The 23,682-nt window shown below is 46.1% G+C and overlaps 1 long non-coding RNA gene across 5 annotated transcripts in view; it reads right to left on the bottom strand.

Moving 5' to 3' along the window:
* Positions 1-23,682, bottom strand: part of LOC148146308 (uncharacterized) — a 979,539-nt gene that overhangs the window by 36,897 nt on the left and 918,960 nt on the right. For all 5 annotated transcript variants that reach the window (XR_015760813.1, XR_015760812.1, XR_015760811.1 and 2 more), the window contains exons 3-4: positions 2,218-2,309; positions 1,228-1,314 (exon numbers count right to left, since the gene is read on the bottom strand). This is a non-coding gene — a long non-coding RNA (uncharacterized LOC148146308). The remainder of the gene's footprint in view (positions 1-1,227; positions 1,315-2,217; positions 2,310-23,682) is intronic.

Here is a 23,682-nt window from a genome sequence, read left to right as displayed (position 1 = left end):
GAAAGAGAGAATTACTCACACAAAGTCATGTTGACTATCCTTAATCTTTCCTGGTCTTTCCAAATACATGTAAATCCTATCCCTCAGAATCCCTTCCAATAACTTGCCTACCACTGACTTCAGGCTGCCTGTTCTCTTGTTCCCTGGCCTTTCCTTACCACCTTTTTAAAATAACAACACCTGTCTTCCAGCACCTCACCTGTCACAAACGATGATATAAATACCTCAGGGAGGGGCACTGCTTTCCTAGCTTTCCACAAATTTCTGGGATACACCTGATCAGGACCCAGAGATTTATCCACCTTGATGCCATTTAAGACATCCAGTATCACATCCTCTGTAACATGGACACTTTTCAAGTTATCACTGTTGTTAACTATCAAGTTCTCCAAACTCTCCAGAAAAGAGTAGCATAGTATCTCTCCCAACTCCTGTTGTTCCACAGATGGCCTTCTTGGTCTTTAAGAAGTTGTATTCTTTGTCTGTTTTTTCTTTTATCCTTGATATATTTGTAGAATCACTTTGGATTCTACTTAAACCATTTCCTAGAGATATTTCATGTTCCCTTTTTGCTCATCTGATTTCCCTTGAGTATATTCCTGTAAAAACATGAACCTGTACTCCCAATTCCTCCGCCTCTGCCATATCTGCTTCCAGGAGAAGCAATTCCACTCCAGGACATCCCAGAAAGGATTCCTATTTCAAGGACTGCATTTCCCTCTCACGTGATCAAAAATTCCCTCCAATGCATATCCTCCATTTCCCGTACCTCCACCTTCCCCCCACCCCTCCAACCACAATAAGAATATAACCCACCGGTCCTCACCTGCCACCCTACGAATCTCCAGATACAGCGCATTAACCTCTGCAATTTCCGCTACCTACAGTCAGACCCCACCACCAGGCATATATTTCCCTCCCCAGCCCTTTCTATGTTCCACAGAGACCATGGGATATTTGGTGCTGATGTGCTGCCCCACTGATACCTCAGTCACTCACGCTGCCCAATGGTCTAGTGATACTATCACTAGATGGATAATCCAGACACCCAGATAACGTTCTGGGGTTCAGAGTTTGGATCCCGTCACAGCAGACAGTGGAATGTGAATTCAATAAAAATTTGGAAGTAAGAATCTATTAAAGACCATGAATCCATTGTTGATTGTTGCAAAAAAAAAACCATGATATTCACTAATATCCTTCAGGGAAGGAATCTGCCATCCTTACCTGGTCTGACCTACATGTGACTCCAGACCCACAGCAACGTGGTTGAATCTTAACTGCCCTTGAGGCCCAGCCAGTGACACCCTCATCCTGTGAATGAATTAAAAAAAGGTCAAGTCTTGTATACAATCATACTATTCTTACAGATAAGTGATCTGTTAGTAAATTTGCTTCTCAATTCCCGGCTGACTATTTATTTCTCAGTTCCACCTGTACAACTTGCCTGGATGTACTTCCAGGATTATCCTCCTGAAGCCCAGCCATAATGTTATCCCTCATCAAAACCATCTCACCCCCCTGCTCTGTTGCCCCCTTTCTATCCTTGCTATAGCATCTATACCTTGGAACATTAAGCTGCTGGTCCTAACCATTCCTAAGTCATACCTCTGTAATTGCTGTAATATCCCAGTGCCATGTTCAAAACCATACCCGGAGCTCCTCTGCCTGACCTATCGGGCCTCCTGCATTGAAATAAATGCAGTGTAACTGCTCAGTCCTACCTCATTCTGTGCCTTGCCCTTGCCTGCCTTGACTGTTTGACGCCTGAACTGTACCAGCCGCAGACTTGGCTCTTTCCTCACTCTTTTGAGTTTACCTCCATTCCTTCACTGGTTTAATGCCTCCTGAATAGCACTAGCAACTCTTCCCTTTCAGTGCAGGTACAATCCATCCTTCTGATGAAGGTCAATTCTACCCCACAAGAGATTTGAATGATCCAACAATGTGAACTCTTCTATTCCTATGTCATTGATACCAATAAACAACAGCCTCCCCTCAAAATGGTTACTCTCCCCTTTAAAAATATTCTGCTCTCTCTCTGAGGCATCCTTGTACAAAAATTACACATTCGAATAATAAACCTTACACTCATCACATCATTGTAAAAGGATTACATAACACATGATGGTTTGGGGAGACCTTTTGAGAGAATGTGATGATTCAAAGGAGAATTTTTAAGCAGCAAAAGGGATTGATCTGGAACGCAATACTCACAATGCGAATATCCAGGTCCTGATGTACTGAGTAATTCAGAGTTTGGCAGAACATTTACTGAGATTACCATCTGAATGTCCACCTGTAATATCCTGTAATACAAGTTTATAAAATCTGTCACTCTCATTTCAAGTTAGAAACCCACACCATCCCCTCCTCCTGGTGCAGGATTACTGTACATAGTTACAACAGGTCATCAGGAAGGGGAATGGAATGTTTTGTTTAGAGGGTTTTCAGTATGAGAGTTTGGAGTATATACCTGAGAGTAACGTGAGGAAGTGGTGGTGAGACCACCATATCTGGAGTAAAGTGAGCAGTTTTGGTCCCTTTAGATAAGGAAATGTGTCACTTTATTGGAGGCATTTCAGGGAAGATTCACTAGTAGAAAGTGCGGACTGCAGATGCTGGAAATCAGAGCTGAAAAATGTGTTGCTGGAAAAGCGCAGCAGGTCAGGCAGCATCCAAGCAGAAGGAGAATCAACGTTTTGGGCATAAGCTGAAGAAGGGCTTATGCCCGAAACATTGATTCTCCTGCTCCTTGGATGCTGCCTGACCTGCTGTGCTTTTCCAGCAACACATTTTTCAGCAGGGAAGATTCACTGGGATGATCCCTGGTTTGGAGGGATTATCTTTTAAATAAAGGCTGAACAGGTTGAGACTCTACTCACTGGATTTTGGAGAAAGAGAGGTGATCTCATTGAGACAGATGGGATTCTTAAGGGGTTTGACAGGATAAATAGTGAGTGGATGTTTCCGAGTGTTAATACTGAAAAGGGAGTCTGGAACCAGATTCTGGGTCAGTCGCGGAATCAAGGGTTCTGCTTCAGATTTGTCAAGTTTAAGGCGACACAGAGGCGGGTAAGGGGTTTCAGTAGCAATGGAGCTGGGGTGAGGAGGAGACAAACAATGTTTAAGAGATTGGAATTCCCTGGTGTTTGGGATTGTGCAGATGTCTGATCAGAAGGTCACCTTGGGGTCAGATATAACAGCAATATTGTGAAGAACGTATTTCTGCCTCAGACAGTTACCAGGGAGAGGGAGAGGCTCAGCAGTAAGAGAAAGGAATTTGGAATAACAACTGAAGGCAATGGGTTTAACCGTTACAATGTTTCATTGGAGGAAACTGCAGCTAATCGAGTAGTGGGAATGTGATAAGCAGTTTGGTAACTGAGTAACAGTGGAACAATGGAGAGGGATGGTGGGGAGGGAGAGCTGGACAGTGTCAGTGTACATGTGAAACCTAACATGGTGCTTTTTCACAATGTCAACTCCTGGCAGTATGTAGGTGAGATACAGGAGAGAGCAAGGATAGATACTGGAGGGACACCAAATGCAAGGAATTCAGAAAGGAAAGAGAGAGTGGAAATGGAGCAGGATTTTCCAAAAACCGTGAGGTCAAAAGGAAGTTTTTCAAAGAAGGGGAGAGAAGGGCATAACCAGAAAAGACAGACAGACAGAACAAGGAACAATATCTGTGAATCGGTGAGGAGGAGGAGGAGACAGAGTGTTGGAAAGTCTGTGATTTAGCAAGCTTTGGGTAAATTGTAAAGATGAGCTCTGATAAGGCTTAACAAGAGACTGGAGAACGATGTCGGTTTAGGACAAAAACCAGGAACACCACGTGAGGCAGTTTGGCTCAGTGGGCTAGTGGGAGGGAGGGAAGCAGCAGATCGGATTATCTCAGTCATGGTGACAGAGAAACTCCATGTGTTCCTCACTCATGTTATTGGAGGGGAGGATAGAGGAGACAGGATGATGGACAATGTTTACAAGAAACAAATCCAGGGTTAGTGATATTTAAAATGAGTGAACAAACCTGATGTATTTAACTTTTATCCAGAATATTAAAACAAACGACTGAAGTCCTGGTTCGAATCCCATCTTGGCAGATGGTAGAATCTGAATTCACGAGAAAATAACTGGAATTAGGAATCTCCTGATTTCCATGAAATCATTGTCAATGGTAAAAAAAATCCTGCCAACCTGACAGCAGCCCATCCAGCTGCTCACTGTACTAATCACTGCAAAGTCTCAACACAGGAATGAAACTGGATGGACCATGTGGCATCTAACAAGGCACCAGAAATTACAACCACAGAATCAGCCCTCTCGATGGTGCAATGTCCTCCTCACTAACATATGGTTTTTGATGCCAAAATGTGGAGAGCTGTACCTCAGACTAGTCAAGAAGCAGCCTGACATAGTCATATTCACGGAATCATCCCTTACAGACAATGACCAGACACCACCATCACCATCCTAGATATCGAGAGTGTGGTGCTGGAAAAGCACAACAGTCAGGCAGCATCAGAGGAGCAGGAGAATCGACGTTTTGAGCCTCAGCCCTTCATCAGTCTGATCTGGTGTGCTTTTCCAGCACCACACTCTCGACTCTGACCTCCAGCATCTGCAGTCTTCAATTTCTCCTAAAATCTCTGGATATGTCCTGTCCCACCAGACCAGACAGAGGTGGTGGCACAGTGGTGTACAGACAGGGAGGATTCGCCCTGGGAGTCTCATGGCTCCTGCTGATTACCACGTCCCGTCCTCCCTTGGCTGATTAATCACTTCTCCTTCATGTTGAACAATATTTGGAGGAAGCACTGAGGCAACAAAATGGTGTCAAACGTACTCTGGGTACAGGATTTCAATGTCCACAATCGAGACTGGCTCTGCAACAGAATTACTGACTGAGCTGGTCAGGTCCTAAAGGACATAGCTGCTCAACTGAGTCTGCAGCGGGTGGTGAGGGAACCAACAAGAAGGAAAAAAACATACTTGATCTCATTGTTATGAATTGACCAGCTGCAGATACGCCTGGCCATGACAGTTATCGGTAAGAACGACCATCACATGCTCCTTTTGGAGACAATGCCTTGCCTTAAAGTTGAGAAAACCTCCGCTGTGTTGAGTGGCACTATCACCGTTCTAAATGGGACAGACTTCAAAGAGATGTAGGATCTCAAACAGGGTATCTATGGAGGTACTGTGGGACATCAACAGCAGCAGAACTGTACTCCAGCACAATCTGTAATCTCATGGGTTTGTACATCCTGCACTCACCCATCACAATGGACAGTAAAGGAGGGCTTGCCATGAGCAGCACCAGGTAGTCCTAAAAATGAAGTGCTAATCTGGTGAAGCTATCAAACAGAATTACCTGCATATCAAACAGCATCAGCAGCAAGCAACAGAGCTAAGTGATCCTACATCCAATGGAACAGATCGGAGCTCTGCAGTTCTGCCACACCGAGTTGTGAACGGTGATGGACAATTAAACAACTCACTGGAGGAAGCATCACAGATATCCCCACCCTTACTGATGGAGGAGCCTCACACACCCATGCACCAGATTAGATGACAGCATTTGCAGCAATCTTCAGCCAGAACTGCAAAGTGGGATGATCCATCTCAGCCTTCTCCAGTGGTTTCTAACATCACAGATGTGAGTTTTAAGCCAGTTCGATTCAGTTTGAATAACATCAAGAAATGGTTAAGTAGTGCAAAGGTTACGGGCCCTGCCAATATTCTGGCAATAATACTGATGGTTTGTGCTCCAGAACTTGCCACCCACCAAGTCACGTACCGCTCCAGCACTGGCATCTACCGACAATGTGGAACATTGCCCAGGGATGTTCAACACAAAAACACAGGGCAATCCAGCCCAGGCAATTTCCCTCTATCAGTCCACATCGATCAGCAGTAAAGTGATGGGAGATGTCATCACCAGGGCTACCAAGCAACAGCTGCTCCGCAACAGTCAGCTGAGCGACACTCACTTTAGGCTCCACCAGGGCCACTCAGCTCCCGATTGTGTTACAGCCCTGATTCACAACCTGACAACCAGCTGAATCCCAGAGGTGAGGTGAGGGTGATAGCTCAGTACCACTCCAAGATCACTATTTCTAGCTGATTTCACCCTTGTCTCAGCTCATATACTTTCATCCACCTTGTGTTATCTCTAGACTTCATTATCCAAATTCACTCCCTGGCCAGCTTCCCACATTCAACCTCCCTGTAATCTCAAGAACATCTAAATATCTGCTTGTTGATTCATCAAAAGTCTCCTATTCATAAGCAACAACACAGAGTCATAGAGATGTACAGCATGGAAACAGACCCTTCGGTCCAATCCATCCATGCCAACCAGATATCCCAACCCAATCTAGTCTCACCTGCCAGCATGTGGCCAATATCCCTCAATTTAAATTTCTCACACTTGATTTAATTCCTGGCTGTGATAATCCCTAGCTCCCTGCACCACACACACTTTGAGACCTCGAAAACCCATTTTCTTTGAGACTCCCAACCATTTGTTAATTCATTACTTCATCTGTGTGGCTGTTTCTACAGTTGCTGAAGCAGCATTGTCTGAAATTCGCAACCAAAATCTCACAGGTCTGCTTTCCACCTTTAAGACATCCCTCAAAACCTGCTTTTGGTCACCTGACCTAATATCTCCAACTCTGGCCTTATGTCTAAAGTTCTCAATAGTATTTTTGTGAAATTATAAGCATGATAATAAAAATACAAACTGTTGTTGATTTGACATTATTTTCAAATCATCACTGTTGCTGTAATGAATACTCTGTAATGTCTCTTACAACCACACTGTGAGAGCACCTTCACCACACAAACTGCAGCTGTACAAGTAAGTCAAACATCACCCTCTCCACAAGCAACAGGGCTTTGGCATTAATCACTGGTATCTGTGGAAGGAGAAACACAGTTGATGTTTCAGGGAGTGCAAAAGGATTACAGGGAATGAAAATGGTGCAGAATTTGATAGGTCAGAAATGGAAGGAAAATACACTTGCTGGTTGGATAAAAGAATTCTTGACTGTCAAAAATATTCAAGAAAAAAGTAATCTGATAATCGAGCAGCACATGGTCAGGGGCTGGACTGCAATGAAAAACTCATTTGTAAAGGGTCTATAAAATAATAATACAGTAGTAAACAGACCAAAAATAGACCCATGGTTCGAGACTGAGGGAGCTAGATATTGACAAAGTGGTGATGAGGGAGCCCAGAGGTGAATCAGAGCAGTATTGGCTGCTATGATCCCAAAGACTCTATACCAGAGAAAGGCCGCACATGCGCCTGGCTGCACCTTGCCCCCTACAAAGATGGCGGTTCCGCACATGTCCAGTGAATCATTGTCCCGAATAAAGATGGCGGCGCTCACTCAGACTTGCAGCCGCGCTGAGGCCATTCCCCATTTACTGCAAATACGGGACTGGGACGTTCAAATTTGTGTTTTCCGACGTGCACAATTTGTTTGTAAAACCTCTCCGCTCATAGCAACACAGTTTTTCTCCCGTTTCCCTGTTTATTTCTTTCCTTACCGTATCCTTTCTCTCCATAACTTCCCGAACATTCATAACAGCGACTCGGCGCCGCGCGCGAGGGTGATCACATGGTTTAATTTAGCTCCGCCCTTCATTCACGTTGATTGGTTGGAGGACCAACATCCCGCTAGGTCATCCAGTTCCGCCCACCGTCCTTTCATTGGTCCGGTGCTGACATCAATCACCCGGAGTCCCTTTGTTGGCGAGAACATGCGCAGTGTGTCCTGCTTTAGCTGATATGTTGGGTAATGTGATGGGAGAGTTTACTGAGGGGAAGGACTCCCTTTGTGTGAGCTCTGCAGTAGATTTCCTTTATTCATGGAGGGGTTTGCCTTCCTACTCATGACTGTATAGCTGTGATTGATGAATCAATGCCATCTGAACCAGTACATAAACACCACTTTTTCACAACATCTGAGATCTTTAGCACATTGTATCACGCTCTTCTTTGGAAACAAATAAAACATGAAATAGAGCCTCAAGGAATCGGAGCAGGAGTAATGCATTCATCGCCTTCAGCTTGTTCCCCCATTCTATCAGATCATGGCTTGGCCAACCTAGACCTCAACACCTCTTTTATGCTTGATCCACATAGCCTTCAACTGCTCAATATTTCAAAAATCTATCTGCCCTCTTTTAAAATAATTTGAGATAGTATCATAGATTCCCTAATGTGTGGAAACAGGCCCTTCAGCCCAACAAGCCAGAACAACCCTCTGAAGAGTAACCCAACCATTCCCCTCCCATATTTAACTTTCACAATTGTTTGGGCGAGAAAATTCTAGCCATTCACTGAGAGAAAAAAAAATCTTTACTTTTTCTAAAATGAATGTTCCCTTATGTAATGTCCCCTGATTTGAGACTTCACTAGTGCTAGATCTAGTCAACATCTACCCTTTCAAGCTCCTCAGAATCTTGTTTCCGTAAGATCACCCCTGCTTATCTATTCTTGATAGGTCAACCCTTTCGTCCTCGAAGCAGCTAAGTGAATCTTTTTTGAATAGTCTCCGATGTGGTTTATCCTTTATTGAATATGGGAGCTATCATTGTATACAGCACTGCAAGTCAGGACTCAGCAACAGCCAGTGTGCTTAACCAATCCCCAATCCATGCTAATACATTACCCCGATACCATGAGCTCCTAAATTGTGCAATTAACTTTTATGTAGTACCTTATCATTTGCATTTTTAAAATCCAAACACAGAACATCATTGGATTACCCTTTATCAGCCCTGCTTGTTATCTCCTCAATGAACTGTCGCAAATTTGTCAAATATAGTTTCTCTTTCACAAACCCCAGTCTATGTATAATGATAAACTTTTCTAAATGTCCTGCAATTTCTTACTTTAATATTCGACTCTGTAGGTTTTTTCAGTAGATTTGCTAAGTATGATTCCCCTCTCTTAAATCCATGCGGACTCTGTCCAATCCTGTCACTGTTCAGTAAGAAACTTGATTGTACTCCAATATAGTTAGTAAATGTATCTGTATTTATTTTTAAAAATAGATTACTTATAAATGCTGGACCCATGCAATAATCAATGAATTTGTGACTCTGAATTTGGGTTATAATGTTTTTTTTTCTGTTAATTCCTTTTCATACTGTGTTATGCAGACAGCACCGAATGATCGCTCTTAATTGTGAGTAACTTTGAAAATAATATATTTTAAAAATGACATCCCAAAATGCTGCCTCATTATTGTGCAAGGAGGATTTTGCATTCAATAATTTGCAGATAAAATTGAACAGCTTTTTGCTGCAATTTGGCCAGACTGAAGATTACACCAAAGTGGCAACTCTGCTCTCAAATTCTTACTTGACACTGCCCAAGGCGATACTGATGGGACTTTACTTTGCCATTCTTGTTCACCAGCTTTATTTCAGGTTTAATCCTATAATCATTCTAGAGCTTGTAATTTTAGACAACTTCTCTTTTAGGTACATATAGAAATATCATACTGAAATGTTGCACTGAATGGTACCAAATCTGAAATTAATCTCTAATCTGATAGTAACATGTTCTGACCCTTCTACGTATGTATTGGCATAAGTCTATGCCAGTTATTTTTCTGAAGCCTGTGTTTCCTGAAGGGATTATGCCCGAAACATTAACTCTCCTGCTTCTCGGATGCGGTCTGACTTGCTGTGCTTTTCCAGCATGACACTTTTCGATTCTGATGTCCAGCTTCTTTGGTCATCACTTTCTTCTTTGAGTAGATTAAACCAAGAATATTTTTTGTTGATCAAAGTGCAATAGGAACCAATTCATGAAATTCAGATATCTCACATTTACCTTAGCCTTCACATAGTTAAGACATTACTAAATTATTGTCAGTAATTGAAACCGTGCTGACAAACTTGTGCAGTATCAGTGCCTCACCTTTAGCGTGTTCCCAGATATCGCGCAGCTGCAGTATTTTGTTTTGCACTCAGCTATATGTTGTTCTCACTTGTTTCTTTGTGAAAGATTACAAAACTAACTTGAATGAATGATTTCTTTAACCAATGTTGGGAGAAAAAATGTCAGTATTTCATATGCTGATAAAGAAAAATAAACTGATAATCAGTAGAAAGGGTTTAAGATGGATATGGAACAAATGCTGGCAAATAGGACTAGATTAATTTTGGATATCTGATCAGCATGGACAAGTTGGACTGAAGGGTCTGATTGTGTGTTGTACAACTGTGACTTCATTCTCTCAATTATTCAAGACATTAAATACTTCAAGGAGAAAAGGAGAATTTATGCAGAGAATGCACTTGAAATGATGATTGAGGTATATCAAACTCACATTGTTTCATGACCTTTTCCTCTGGGTTCTTCAATGAACAAACTTGTTTTGTTATCTGAATAACTATGTATCATGTGAGTTGTTTTGCACAAAATATTTCGTTATGATCTAGTGAACTATTAAGAAGTGTTCATTTTACAATTTAGGCAGCTTGATTATTAAGCAAGAAAAGGTTAGCATTTTACTTCCACTGAATCATTGCTCTATAAAAGGTAACAAGCTTTTTATCTGCTCTGGGCACTGAATATATGGAAGTCAATGCTGAAGGAAAAAATCCTCGTCAGTAATGTTCCCACATATGTTGGAGTAATTGCTTCTGGTCACTCTTCAGGTTATAAAGGCTCGGAAAGAAATGAGTTGGCCAAAGTTAGCAACATCATTTGGATGGACTATGCTCATTGGGGAAACTTGCAGGATCTGTAGAAGGAACATGTGTTTCAGAGTGTATGCAATAAACCTGAACATTGTTATTTTTTTCACAGAGCTTGGGACCCGACTGTTTTTTAAATTTCCGAGCTTGCCAAATTATTGTTGGTAAATGCAGGTGACTTTATCAAAGCACATTTCACATGCCCCAGCTAGGAATTTGGTCCCAATTCTGTCAGTCCATCCATTCCTATGGATAACAGGTATTTTAAATGTGAGCACTCCATTTAACTATTTGAATTGAATACTTCAGTGGTTAAGTCCTCTTGGATTCTTAATTTCAAATTACTCAAATGTGATTTTTGTCCCCCTTAAATTTGCCAAGCACTGGGCAGTTCTGAAATATTCCAAATATTTACAATAGATGCATTCACACTATTAAAGGAAACCTGGCAGATTTAAATACCATTCGGGTAGTCACCAACAATGCATAAGTAACTTTTTGAATTGCTTACTGTACACCAACACAAGCCAAGTACTACTGAAACCACATATTGTCTCCCAAGGATTCCCAAATCTCAACGGTGCATTCCAGATATGCTCACTATCACCATCTGGGAGCAGTTTCCCAAAGTGCTCCCAGAATTTAGAAAGCACACACACTGCCTTCCAAAGCTAAATGTGCTGTCACAGGCTTCACTCTTATTGCATACAATGACATTTATTGTCCAGTTCTTTAACGTGACATGATTTTACAAACAATTTGTAGAAGTGAATGGAAAGTGTGATGTTTGTTTGACCTTTGGCTCTATGTATCAGACTGAACTGAACCTTTAGTAAGATGTGGGATCTTTCCCAGAAACTTCGTTTAAAAAAAGCAAAAATTATGCTCTGAGATTTAAATGTTCATTCAGGTTTAATAAAAATCCTTCCAAAAATTGAGTTTGACTTCAGTTCCTTTAAAGAGACATGCTCTTGGCCTTCAATTTTGTGACATGTGATCATTCTTTGGTAAAGGTGGCTGTGTGCAACACTGCAGGATGTTGTGCTGAAGTGCCTCATTGGGTTGATGAGCTTTATTACTGGTGTAACTCGGCTAATTTTCAGATGGAATGTTATTTTGAGTTAAATCTTATTTTTAAACTGAGGTGTGCTTCTGTAACTCAAGTGTAGACACAATGCTCATGTTTACAATGAACTTTTCACTTTTGCAGATTAGTATTTTCCGATCTGTTTTGTAAATAAAGTTCAATATAAAAAGCACAATGTTGGAGAACCGCAGGTCCAGCAGCATATCTGAGGGGAATAAAACATTGTAAGTTCAAAGTCTCATGACCTTTTGTCCTTTCAGATGAAGAGTCAGTGAAGTTGAAATGTAACATTTTTTCTCTTCACCGAAGCCCTCAGAACTGCTAAGTTTCTCCAGCACTTTGTTTCTGGGGTTCAGATCTCCAGCACCTGCCGTTTATTGTTTTATTATACATCCTATGATTTGACTTGAGGAGCGAGAGGCAGCAATTGTGATCAACGAGGATAAAACTCCCCAACCATGAAAAAAAACACAGTTCTTTATACTTTGCAAAACACGACTGTAAATAAGAAATGCAATTAAGGTAAGTGCAAGATGGCATACCACCTGCCTTGTCTCAAACCTGCTACTCATCTTTGAGGACTAATCTGTCAGAATTGTGTTTGCTCCCTTCCTTTGAGATCACAGTCCACAAATGTCCCAGTTCCAGTTCCTGGGCCGGGCCCAGTTACCACATTGCAGTGGGGTGGGGAGCTTTGTGTCAGCCTGAAGTTTTTGTTAATAACAACATTGCAGGTTGAAGTTGACGGTTTTGACTAATATTGTGTCATCAAACTTGGAGGAAATCCTTCCGAATGTATTGATTAACTGGACTGAACCTGTTTACATGCAGCCCTGGTATTAGTGCTGTAATATTCTAAGTTAAGAATCACACAACACCAGGTTATAGTCCACCAGGTGTAATTGGAAGTACACTAGCTATCGGAGCGCCGCTCCTTCATCAGGTGATTGTGGAGGGCACAGTTCTAAGGCACAGAATGTATAGCAAAAATTTATAGTGTGATGTAACTGAAAATTTCCATTGAAAAATACCTTGATTGTCTGTTGAGTCTTTCATCTGTTTGAATACCATGATAGTTTCATTTCTTTCATGTGTAAATCACAAAACTTTATTTTAAAAGTTGCATTCCTGACAACACTCAACACTCCCACCAAATCACTCACTGTATTAATCACTGCACAGTCTCAACAAAGGAATGAAACTTGATGGACCACATTACATCTACCAATGCACTGGAAAATACAACACAATCAGCCCTCTTGACCCTGCAACTTCCGCCTCACTGTGGGCCAAAAACAGCAGCAGAACTGTACTCCAGCCCAATCTGAAATCTCATGGCCTGGTATAACCCCCACTCAACCATTAACATCAAGCCAGGGGATCAACCCTAGTTCAATGGAGAGTTCCACAGGGCATGACAGGAGCAATACCAAGCACACTTAAAAATGTGGTGCCAACCCAGTGAAGCTACCCAACCTGAATGCCAAACAGTGCAAGCAACACCAAATAGAACTATGTGATCCAACAACCAATGGATCAGATCTCAGCTCTGCAGTTCTGCCACACCTAGTCAGGAATGGCGATGGACAATTAAACAACTCACTGCAGGAAGCATCACAGATATCCCCACCCTTACTGATGGAGGGGTCTCACACATCCATGCATCAGACAAGACAACAGCATTTGCAGCAATCTTCTGCCAGCAATGCCACGTGGATGAGCCCTCTACATTGGTCCCTGACATCGCAGATGTGAATCAAATTGGTTCAAAACATATTTCAAATCAGATCAAGAAATGGAGAAGTAGTGTAAAGGCTGTCAGCCCTGCCAACATTGTGGCAATAATACTGATGGCTCTGCTCCAGAAATTGCTGCCCACCAAGACAAGTACTGCTCCAGCACTGGCACCTACTGACATTGTGAAACATTTCCCAGGGATGTTCAACACAAAAACTCAGGACAGAGCCAACCCAGCCAATTTCCCTCCATCAGTCGACACTCGCTCAGCACTGAAGTGATGGAAGGTGTCATCAACAGTACTGTCACACAGTTGCTCAGCAATAACCTTCTGTGACACCCAGTTTGGGTTCTGCCAGGGCCACTCAGCTCCTGATCTTGTTACAGACTTGATTCACAAACTGACAAACAGGTGAATTCCAGAGGTGAGGGGAGGGTGATAGCCCAATCCCACTCCAAGACCATTATTTCGACTTCAGTGATATCACCTGACCTCACCACAGTCTCAGCTCATTTACTGAAACTCTCATTCATTCATTCATTTTGTTAACTCTAGATTTCATTATCTAAACCCACTCCTGGCCAACATCCCACAATCACCCTCCCTTTCATCTCCAGAATATTGAAAACTCTACCGCCCAAGTGCTCGCTTGTACCAGAACTTGCTGATCCATCAAAAGGCTCCCATTTATAAGCAACAACAATTTACTTTCACACCCTTGACTTAATTCCTGGCTGTAATCATTCCTATCTCCATGCACCAGACACACTTTCACATCACAATAACTCATTTTAGTTTAGACTCCCAATGATGTGTTTATTTTTGAGTTCAGCTGTGTGACTGTTTCTATAGATTCCAAGACAACACGGTCTGGAATTCCCACCCTCAAAGATCTGCTTTCTTCCTTTAAGTCATTCCTGAAAAATTGCTTATTTCGCAAAGTTTTGGTCACCGGACATAATATTCTCCATCTGTGGCCTTATGTCAAAAGTTCTCAATATTTTTGTGAAATTAAAAATGTGTTGATTTGTACAGATATCTTCTACTCTTCACTATCGCTGAGTGAATAATCTGTAATGTCTCCTACCCAACCACGTTGTGGGAGAACCTTCACTGTACCAACTGCAGCAGTACAAGGAAGTCAAACATCACCTTCTCAACAGGCAACAGAGCTTTGGCCTTGATCACTGGTATCTGTGGAAGGAGAAGTACACATCATGTTTCAGAGAGTGCAATATGATTTATAGGGAATGAAAATGGTGCAGAATTTGACTGTCAGAAATGGAAGGAAAATCCACTCAATTACTGGAAAAAAGAACTCTTGGCTGTCAAAGATATTGTGGAAAAAATAAATTGATAATGGAGCATATGGTCAGGACCTGGGCAGCAGTGAAGACTTCATTTACAGAAAGATCTGTGAATATAATAGTAAAATACTATACAGAACAAAAATACACACGAGAGACTGAGGAAGCTGGATAACAAACAAGTGGACATCAAGGAGCCCAGAGATGAATCAGAGCAATGTTCACTTTTATGCTCCCACACTCAGAGATGTCTAGCACAGAAACAGATCTTCGGTCCAACCCATCTATGCCAACCAGATATTCTAACATAATCTATTCCCATTTGCCAGCACTTGGCCAACATCACTCTGAACCCTTCCTATTCAAATGCCTTTGAAATGTTACAATTTTAGTTGCCCTTTAAGCTCCTTTTGAATTTCCCACCCGCTCCCCGCCCCCCACCCTAAACCTATATCCTCTAGTTCCGGGCTCCACCAACCCTTGTCTATTTACGCTATCCATGTCCCTCACGATTTTATAAACCTCTATAACATCACACCTTAGCCTATGACACTCCAGGGAAAATGACCTCAGCCTATTATGCCTCTCCCTGCAACTCAAGTCCTGCAACCCCTTGAAAATCAATTATCAAACCTTTCAAGTTTCTGCACCTCCTTCTGATAGGAGGGAGACAAGAACTGCACACAATATTCCAAAAGTGACCTAACCAATGTCCTGTCCAGCTCCTTTACCCAATGCTCTGAACAATAAAGGGAAGCATACCAAATGCCTTCTTCACTGTCCTATCTACCAGCGACTGATTTTGCTGGAGTGCTGTGGGTTTGAAGCAGTGGACGTGCGCTTCTCGGCCTTTTGGCTCGGAATATGTGTAGTTCCTGAGGACCGGAGGAAGAGATTCTGCTCGAGTGCTGTCGGTTCGACGCAGCGGACGTGTGCTGGCGGGGGAGAAACTACGGGGATCGTGTTGCGAGTCGTCGGAGCTGCTGCAGACCATCGCTGGATCGTGATTGGACGTTGGAGGATCGTTTGGTTGTGCTGACCTGCTCTTGGTGGATCTTTATGCTGGCTTCGGCCTAACGCCAATTCAGGTACCAGCCAACCTCAGAGCTACGGCCTCAGCAGCCACTCGCAGCCCTGGCCAGGGCATTCGCAACACAGTCAGGGTGACTGTGAAGAAGGTGGAGGAGCGCACACCGGTCGATCGGACGGTGTTTGTGAAGAAGATTTTGCTGGAGTGCTGCGGGTTCGAAGCAGCGGACGTGTACTGCCTGCTTCACCGTCAGGACCGACCACCTGAAGGTGCTGGGTATTTGGTTCGGGGGGGGCTGGGGTGTGCACCAAGTCTTTGGAGGAGCGTATCAGCAAAGTGAGGCAGAAACTGGGCAGATGGAAGCTACGGTCGCTCTCCATCGCGGGAAAAAACCTGGTCATCAGGTGTGAGGCACTGTCATTGCTGTTATACGTTGCACAGGTCTGGCCTATTCCCAGAACCTGTGCCGCTGCAGTCACCCGGGCCATCTTCCAGTTTATATGGAGGTCAAAGATGGACCGGGTCCGAAGGGACTCACTGTATAAAGATCTGGGCAACGGGGGAAAAAATACACCCAATGCCACCCTCACCCTGATGGCCACCTTTGTGTGTGGCTGCATCAAGCTGTGCGTGGATCCCCAGTACGCAAACACCAAGTGTCACTGCGTACTGAGGTTCTACCTGTCCGCGGTGTTGCGAAGGATGGGCCTGGCCTCGCTGCTGCAGAACGCTCCGAGTAGTTGGACTGTTCCGTATCACCTGTCCTTCCTGGAGAGGTTTATGAAGAAAAACACCTTTGACCACAAGTCCATCAGGAAGTGGTCAGCACGTAGTGTCCTTGAGACCCTTCGGGAAAAGGAGAGGGCAGATCCTATCGAGTGGTTCCCTGAGCAGACTGTCAAAGCCATTTGGCAGAATGCCTCATCGCCATAACTTTCCAACAAGCACCAAGACATGGCTTGGCTGGTGGTGAGAAGGGCTCTGCCTGTGAGATCCTTTGTGCATGCCCGGACACTCAGCCGCACCGCACGCTGCCCTCGAAGTGGCTGCGGGGGGGGGGGGGGACGAGACTGTCACACACCTCCTTCTGGAATGTGCCTATGCAGAGAAAGTTTGGAGAGGAATGCAGTGGTGTTTGTCGAGGTTCGTCCCGAGCAGCGCCGTGACACGGGACTCCGTGCTCTACGGCCTGTTCCCCGGGATGCACACCGAGACGAACATCAACTGTGCCTGGAGGATCATCAACTCGGTGAAGGACGCTCTCTGGGTGGTCCGAAACCTGCTGATCTTCCAGCTGAAGGAGTTGACCCCCACTGAGTGTTGCAGACTGGCACATTCCAAGGTCCAGGACGACGTGTTGAGGGATGCGCTGAAGCTTGGGGCAGCTGCCGCCAATGCGCGGTGGGGAAAGACCACTGTGTAACATCTGCCTGCCTAACGAAGAACAGGGGGCCCATGCAGTCATTTGGGCTCTGCTGGCGCCTCAGCTAATTATATGGGCATATGATCAAAAAAATGTACAGACCTGTATAAAAATGATAAGTTTTGATCTCTGTATGTACATGTTTACATATGTATGGCATGACCAATTGTACAGACCATCAAATTATTTTATGAATAAAGTATATTTTTTGAAATAAAAAAAAACGTGTATTGCCTGCAGGATTTCCCTGCGGCAGGCTATTTCGATGTGACCTTCAGGAGCGTGAAGAATTACGAGCAGCTCCTGAAGGTCTTCAAGGAGAAGGAAGGAGAAACTCTGTTCTCCATCTTGTCGGCGGTCCCGTTGTGTGTGCTTACTGTGCAGAGGAGTCGGGTTGTAACAATCCAGATGTAAAACCCTCACGTCCCAGCAGCAGATGTCCTGACCTTCTTGAGGAGATACGTTAAGGTCGAGGGAGAGAGTACCGACGTGGTCGATCCTTTCGGGATCTGGACCAGCAAACGACAGGTCAGGGTAACCCTGAGGGTCGATGCCAGTGGGAACATCCTTCACCCACCCTCCAGCTTTGCCATCGGAGGAAGCAGAGGTTACCTGACATTCGCAGGGCAGCCAAAAGTGTGCCGAACCTGCGGGAGGTCAGGCCACATGGCGGCGGATTGCAAGGTGACCGTCTGTCGAAATTGCAAGCAGGAAGGCCACCCGACCAAGGAATGTAAGGAGGCCAAGAACTGTAATCTGTGCGGAGAGGCGGGCCACATGTACAAGGCCTGCCCAAGACGAGGGGCTGCCATCTACGCACGTGGCCGGAGGTGGCAACACGAGCCGTGGAGCGCCTAAGATCAGCAAGGTACCACAAAACAGCACGGGATCGGTGTCTGGAGGCACCCAGAAGGAAGGGCGGGCTGTAGCGGAGCAGACGGCAGACAGCGGGGAGGTGCAACAGCCGATCCAAGCTCCTTCAGGACAGATGGAGGAAAGGGAAGGGAAGGAATCAAAGGAGGCAGAGGCTTGTATTACCGTGAAAAGCAGGAAGAGGAAACCTCCCAAAGCCACCCAGCGAGGGGGGAAGCGACACCTACACGGCGAGAATACAGGCAGCTCTTCCGACGGTGAGGACGGGTGCAAGGAGGGTCGTCACCAGAGGAAGAGACAGAGCGCCGCGGGGAAAAAGGAGGGCAGCACCACCCAAGCAGGAAAAGACGATCCCTCTGAGGGGACGGGTAATGCCCTCCCCCCACCCGGTGAGAACCAAGAGGTACCCACCGGCCCACAGCTCCAGGTAACTGGGAGCAGCGGTCCTGTGACAGCCCCACTGTCAGATGGAAAACTGAACTATACGGACCCTGGGCCCTAACCCGAAGACACCAGAGCGGGGAAATGTCTCCAGCGTGGAGCCGGACAGCTACCTCAGCCCTGGGATGGTCCAGCAGTTTGCCGTCACCACGGGGATGCACACAGCTACCCCAGAGGGGCAAGACCAGCAGCAAATGGACAGTGTCAACCTAGTAAACTGTTAAAATGTGGTTAAAAATTGCCAGCATCAATGTGCGTAGCATCAAATCGGCTACGCGATGTGTTTCTACGATGGCCTTCCTGGCCAACGTTAAAGCCGACGTCCTGTTCCTGCAGGAGTGTGGGATACCGCACCTCAGCAGCTCAGGAGATGGTCGAGCTTGTGGGCCCATGGACCATCAGTTTGGTCGGGGGGCAACGATAACCGCGCCTCCGGCCTGGGTATCCTGTTGCGAGGTGGCAACTTCACCATCTCCGAGGTTAAGGAGGTGATGGGCGGGAGCCTCCTCATCGCCGACGTCATGTACAGGAATGCTCCCCTGAGACTGATTAATGTGTACGCCCCAGTGGGTAAGAGTGAACGGTTGGCCGTCCTGCAGCAGCTTCCACTGTTGCTGGCTACGTCCAGGCCGGTCATTCTGGCCGGAGACTTCAACTGTATCATTGATGCAGATGGACAATCCGGCGGGGGGGACAGTAAACTGGACGCTACGTCCAGAGCCCTGATGGACATGGTAAAAGATGCCAAGCTGCACGACGTCTTCAGCGCCCCTGCAGATGGAGCGCAGCATAGATACACCTGGTCACGGGCAGACGGGTCTATCCGCTCAAGGATAGATTACCTGTTTGTGTCCCGAACGCTCTCGGTCAGATCCACCGACGTCAAGCCGGTGTTCTTCTCTGACCACTGCCTCCTGCTGGCCGACTGTCACCTACAGGACGAGCAGCGGGCTGGTAAGGGAATGTGGAAGCTGAACACAAAGCTGTTGACCCCGGGAAACATTGAGGAGCTGAAGAGGGACTACGCAGGTTGGAGAACCGTGAAGCCCCTCTTTGAGTCCCCAGCGGACTGGTGGGAAACAGTAAAAGGGAACATCAAGAGATTCTTCATCCTCAAAGGTGTTCAGGAGGCGAGAGAGAGGCGGGGAAAACTGTCCCAGCTCCAGGAAAATATGCAGAATCTGCTCCTGCTGCAGACGATGGGGGTGGATGTCACGGAGGACCTCAAGGAGGTGAAGGGCCAGCAAGCCTCGCTCTTTGCTTCGGAGGCCTCCAAGATAATCTTCCGGTCCAGGGTCCGCTCGGTGGAGCAGGACGAGACGTGCTCACGTTTCTTCTTCCAGAAGGAGCACAAAGAGAGCTCCGTGCTCAGCAGCCTGAAGGAAGAAGATGGCTCGATAATGTCATCTCAGGCTGACATCATGAGGATCAGTAAATCCTTCTATGCCAGTCTGTATGATGCGAAGCCGACCAAAAGCACGGCCTCCCAGTCGTTCCTGTCCTCTATCACGGAGGTCTTAGACGACAGAACACGGGAGAGGCTGGACCAGCCGCTATCTCTGGACGAGCTGACCAAGGCCCTCGAGTCCTTTGAAAAGAATAAAACTCCCGGAAGCGACGGCTTACCGGTCGAGCTCTATTCCGCTCTTTGGGACTTGATTGGCCAGGACCTGCTGGAGGTGTATGTCAGTATGCATCGGGCAGGTACCATGAGTGAATCCATGAGGAAAGGCATCATCACCCTCGTCTACAAGCGGAAGGGGGAGAGGAAGGAACTCAAAAATTGGAGACCAATCTCACTGTTGAATGCAGATTACAAAATTCTGTCAAAGGTAATCGCCAACCAGGTCAGGTCTGCTCTGGGGTCGGTGATTCACCCTGACCAAACCTGTGCTGTGCCGGGCAGGAAGATCGCTGAGAGTCTCGCACTCCTTAGGGATAAGATCGCCTACGTGCAGGACAGAGGGTTGGACACCTGCCTGATCAGCCTGGACCAGGAGAAAGCCTTTGACAGGATATCACACAGGTATATGAGAGATGTTCTCTCCAAAATGGGCTTTGGGAGGGAATCTGCAATTGGATCAGACTGCTCTACACCAACATTGTCAGTGCAGTCTCAATCAATGGGTGGGAATCAGATTGCTTCCCAGTCAGATCTGGAGTCAGGCAGGGCTGCCCTCTCTCTCCTGCCTTGTTTGTGTGCTGCATAGAGCCATTTGCCGAGTCCATCAGGAAGGATGCGAGCCTGAGAGGGGTGACTATTCCTGGCAGCGGGGGCCTGCAGGTTAAGGCCTCCCTGTACATGGATGCCGTCGTTGTTTTCTGCTTGGATCCACTGTCCATGCGCAGACTCATGCGCATTTGTGATCAGTTCGAACGGGCCTCGGGGGCCAAGGTAAACCGAGGCAAGAGCGAGGCCATGCTCTTCGGGAACTGGGCCAACCAATCCTCGATCCCCTTCACCGTCAGGACCGACCACCTGAAGGTGCTGGGTATTTGGTTCGGGGGGGGAGAGGTGGCTGGGCGTGCGCCAAGTCTTGGGAGGAGCGTATCAGCAAAGTGAGGCAGAAACTGGGCAGATGGACGCTATGGTCTCTCTCCATCGTGGGGAAAAACCTGGTCATCAGGTGTGAGGTACTGTCATTGCTATTATACGTGGCACAGGTCTGGCCCATTCCCAGAACCTGTGCCGCTGCAGTCACCCGGGCCACCTTCCAGTTTATATGGAGGTCAAAGATGGACCGGGTCCAAAGGGACTCGCTGTATAAAGATCTGGGCAACGGGGGAAAAAATACACCCAATGCCACTCTCACCCTGATGGCCACCTTTTTTGTGTGGCTGCATCAAGCTGTGCGTGGATCCCCGGTACGCAAACACAAAGTGTCATTGCGTACTGAGGTTCTACCTGTCTCCGGTGTTGCGAAGGATGGGCCTGGCCTCGCTGCCGCGGAACGCTCCGAGTAGTTGGACTGTTCCGTATCACCTGTCCTTCCTGGAGAGGTTTATGAAGAAAAACACCTTTGACCACAAGTCCATCAGGAAGTGGTCAGCACGTAGTGTCCTTGAGACCCTTCGGGAAAAGGAGAGGGCGGATCCTATCAAGCGGTTCCCTGAGCAGACTGTCAAAGCCATTTGGCAGAATGCCTCATCGCCATAACTTTCCAACAAGCACCAAGACATGGCTTGGCTGGTGGTGAGAAGGGCTCTGCCTGTGAGATCCTTTATACACACCCGGACTCTCAGCCGCACCGCACGCTGCCCTCGAAGCGGCTGCGGGGGGGGACGAGACTGTCACACACCTCCTTCTGGAATGTGCCTATGCAGAGGAATTCTGGAGAGGAATGCAGTGGTGTTTGTCGAGGTTCGTCCCGAGCAGCGCCGTGACGCGGGACTCCGTGCTCTACGGCCTGTTCCTCGGGACGCACACCGAGACGAACATCAACTGTGCCTGGAGGATCATCAACTCGGTGAAGGACGCTCTCTGGGTGGTCCGAAACCTGCTGATCTTCCAGCTGAAGGAGTTGACCCCGACTGAGTGTTGCAGACTGGCACATTCCAAGGTCCAGGATGACGTGTTGAGGGATGCGCTGAAGCTTGGGGCAGCTGCTGCCAATGCACGGTAGGGAAAGACCACCGTGTAACATCTGCCTGCCTAAGAAGAACAGGGAGCCCACGCAGTCATTTGGGCTCTGCTGACGCCTCAGCTCAATGTAATCGCACCAACCTGTAAATAAGAATGATTACTCTGTTTCGATACGCAAAGAAATGGAATGTGTACATATGTATGACATGTCCAGTTGTATAGATCAAAATATTTATGAATAAAGTATATTTTTGAAATAAAAAATAATCAGTTTGGCATGGATGTGTTGGACTGAATGATTTGTTTCTGAGCTTATATTGCTCTGAGTGGGTTGAGTTCCAGATTGTATATTTTTGAAGCAGATCATAATGTCAGGTACAGAGTTAGACCGAGAAATCCTGCTGATCTCATCAGCTTTATCTTGTTTTCCTGATCCTCCTCCTTCAATCAATGCATTTTTCAGATCCTCATTCAGAATTCCTGGAGCAATGGAACAATGTGTGGAAAGTCCTATTGCAGTCCACACGAGGTACCTTTCCCACTGCCCTGCTCCCACGGCCTGCAATGCTGCAGACTGAGCAGACAACCCGAAGCACAATGATGAGCTCCTTCCGGCCCACGGCCCTCCTTCTCACTGAATGAAGACAATCACCAGAAGCAGAATCCAGCTCTTGTTGGAGCCTTGAATACCTGACTCGGTCTCACTGAGTGAAGATTGGACTCAGAAACAGAAATGAAATCAACTTCCTATCTGCATTGTGTCACTCTTTAAGATCTCTGTGTGTCTGAGTTCAGGTCATTTGATTGGAGACTGTGGATGGCGGGTCCCCAGTGAAATGGAAATAATGGTGGAGGAGCTCACTGAGGGACATCTCTCAAAGTGAGAATCAGAAAGATGCTATTCCACATTGGAAGGGTTTAAGGGGAATTGATGGCTCAGAAAAATGTTATACGGATGTTTGTAAAACTTAGGAACTCTGACTGTTTTGAAGCTGGAGTTTATTTTATCCTTGTATAGATTTGACACATTAATCCTCCCTCCCCACCACTACAGAAGCTGTTGGAACTGTTCAGTGTTTCCAGCGGCTTCTGTAATTATTTCAGGTTCCTGACGGGAGCAGTCTCTGACTTTTCAAACAAACTAAACCCCTCCTTGTGCTGCAACCAATATTTCAATAAGAAATGGGAAGCAGCAGAGGGGAAAGCTTCCGAGATGTCGAGCAATGCTGCCCGGTTCTACACTGCAATTCACAGAAACCATCGCTAGGAAAAGCAAGGAACAATCTGACAGATCCAGTTTACCACAAAACGAACCCACAACACTGCGTTGGCTGGGAATCGAACCTGGGTTAACTGCTGGGAAGGCAGCTATGCTCCCCACTATCCCACCATCACCCTGCTAGCAGCCCCCTCCCCATTCCCAAACACACTTAACAAGGCCGTGATCATCACCAACTGGATTGGGGCTG

The sequence above is a fragment of the Chiloscyllium plagiosum genome, unplaced genomic scaffold, assembly GCF_037043375.1.
Source record: "Chiloscyllium plagiosum isolate Xiang-an unplaced genomic scaffold, Cpla_swu_hap1 HiC_scaffold_21, whole genome shotgun sequence".
NCBI lineage: Eukaryota > Metazoa > Chordata > Chondrichthyes > Orectolobiformes > Hemiscylliidae > Chiloscyllium > Chiloscyllium plagiosum.
The sequence above is the reverse complement of the archived record's forward strand: the minus strand, read 5'-3'. Positions and strand labels throughout refer to the sequence as shown.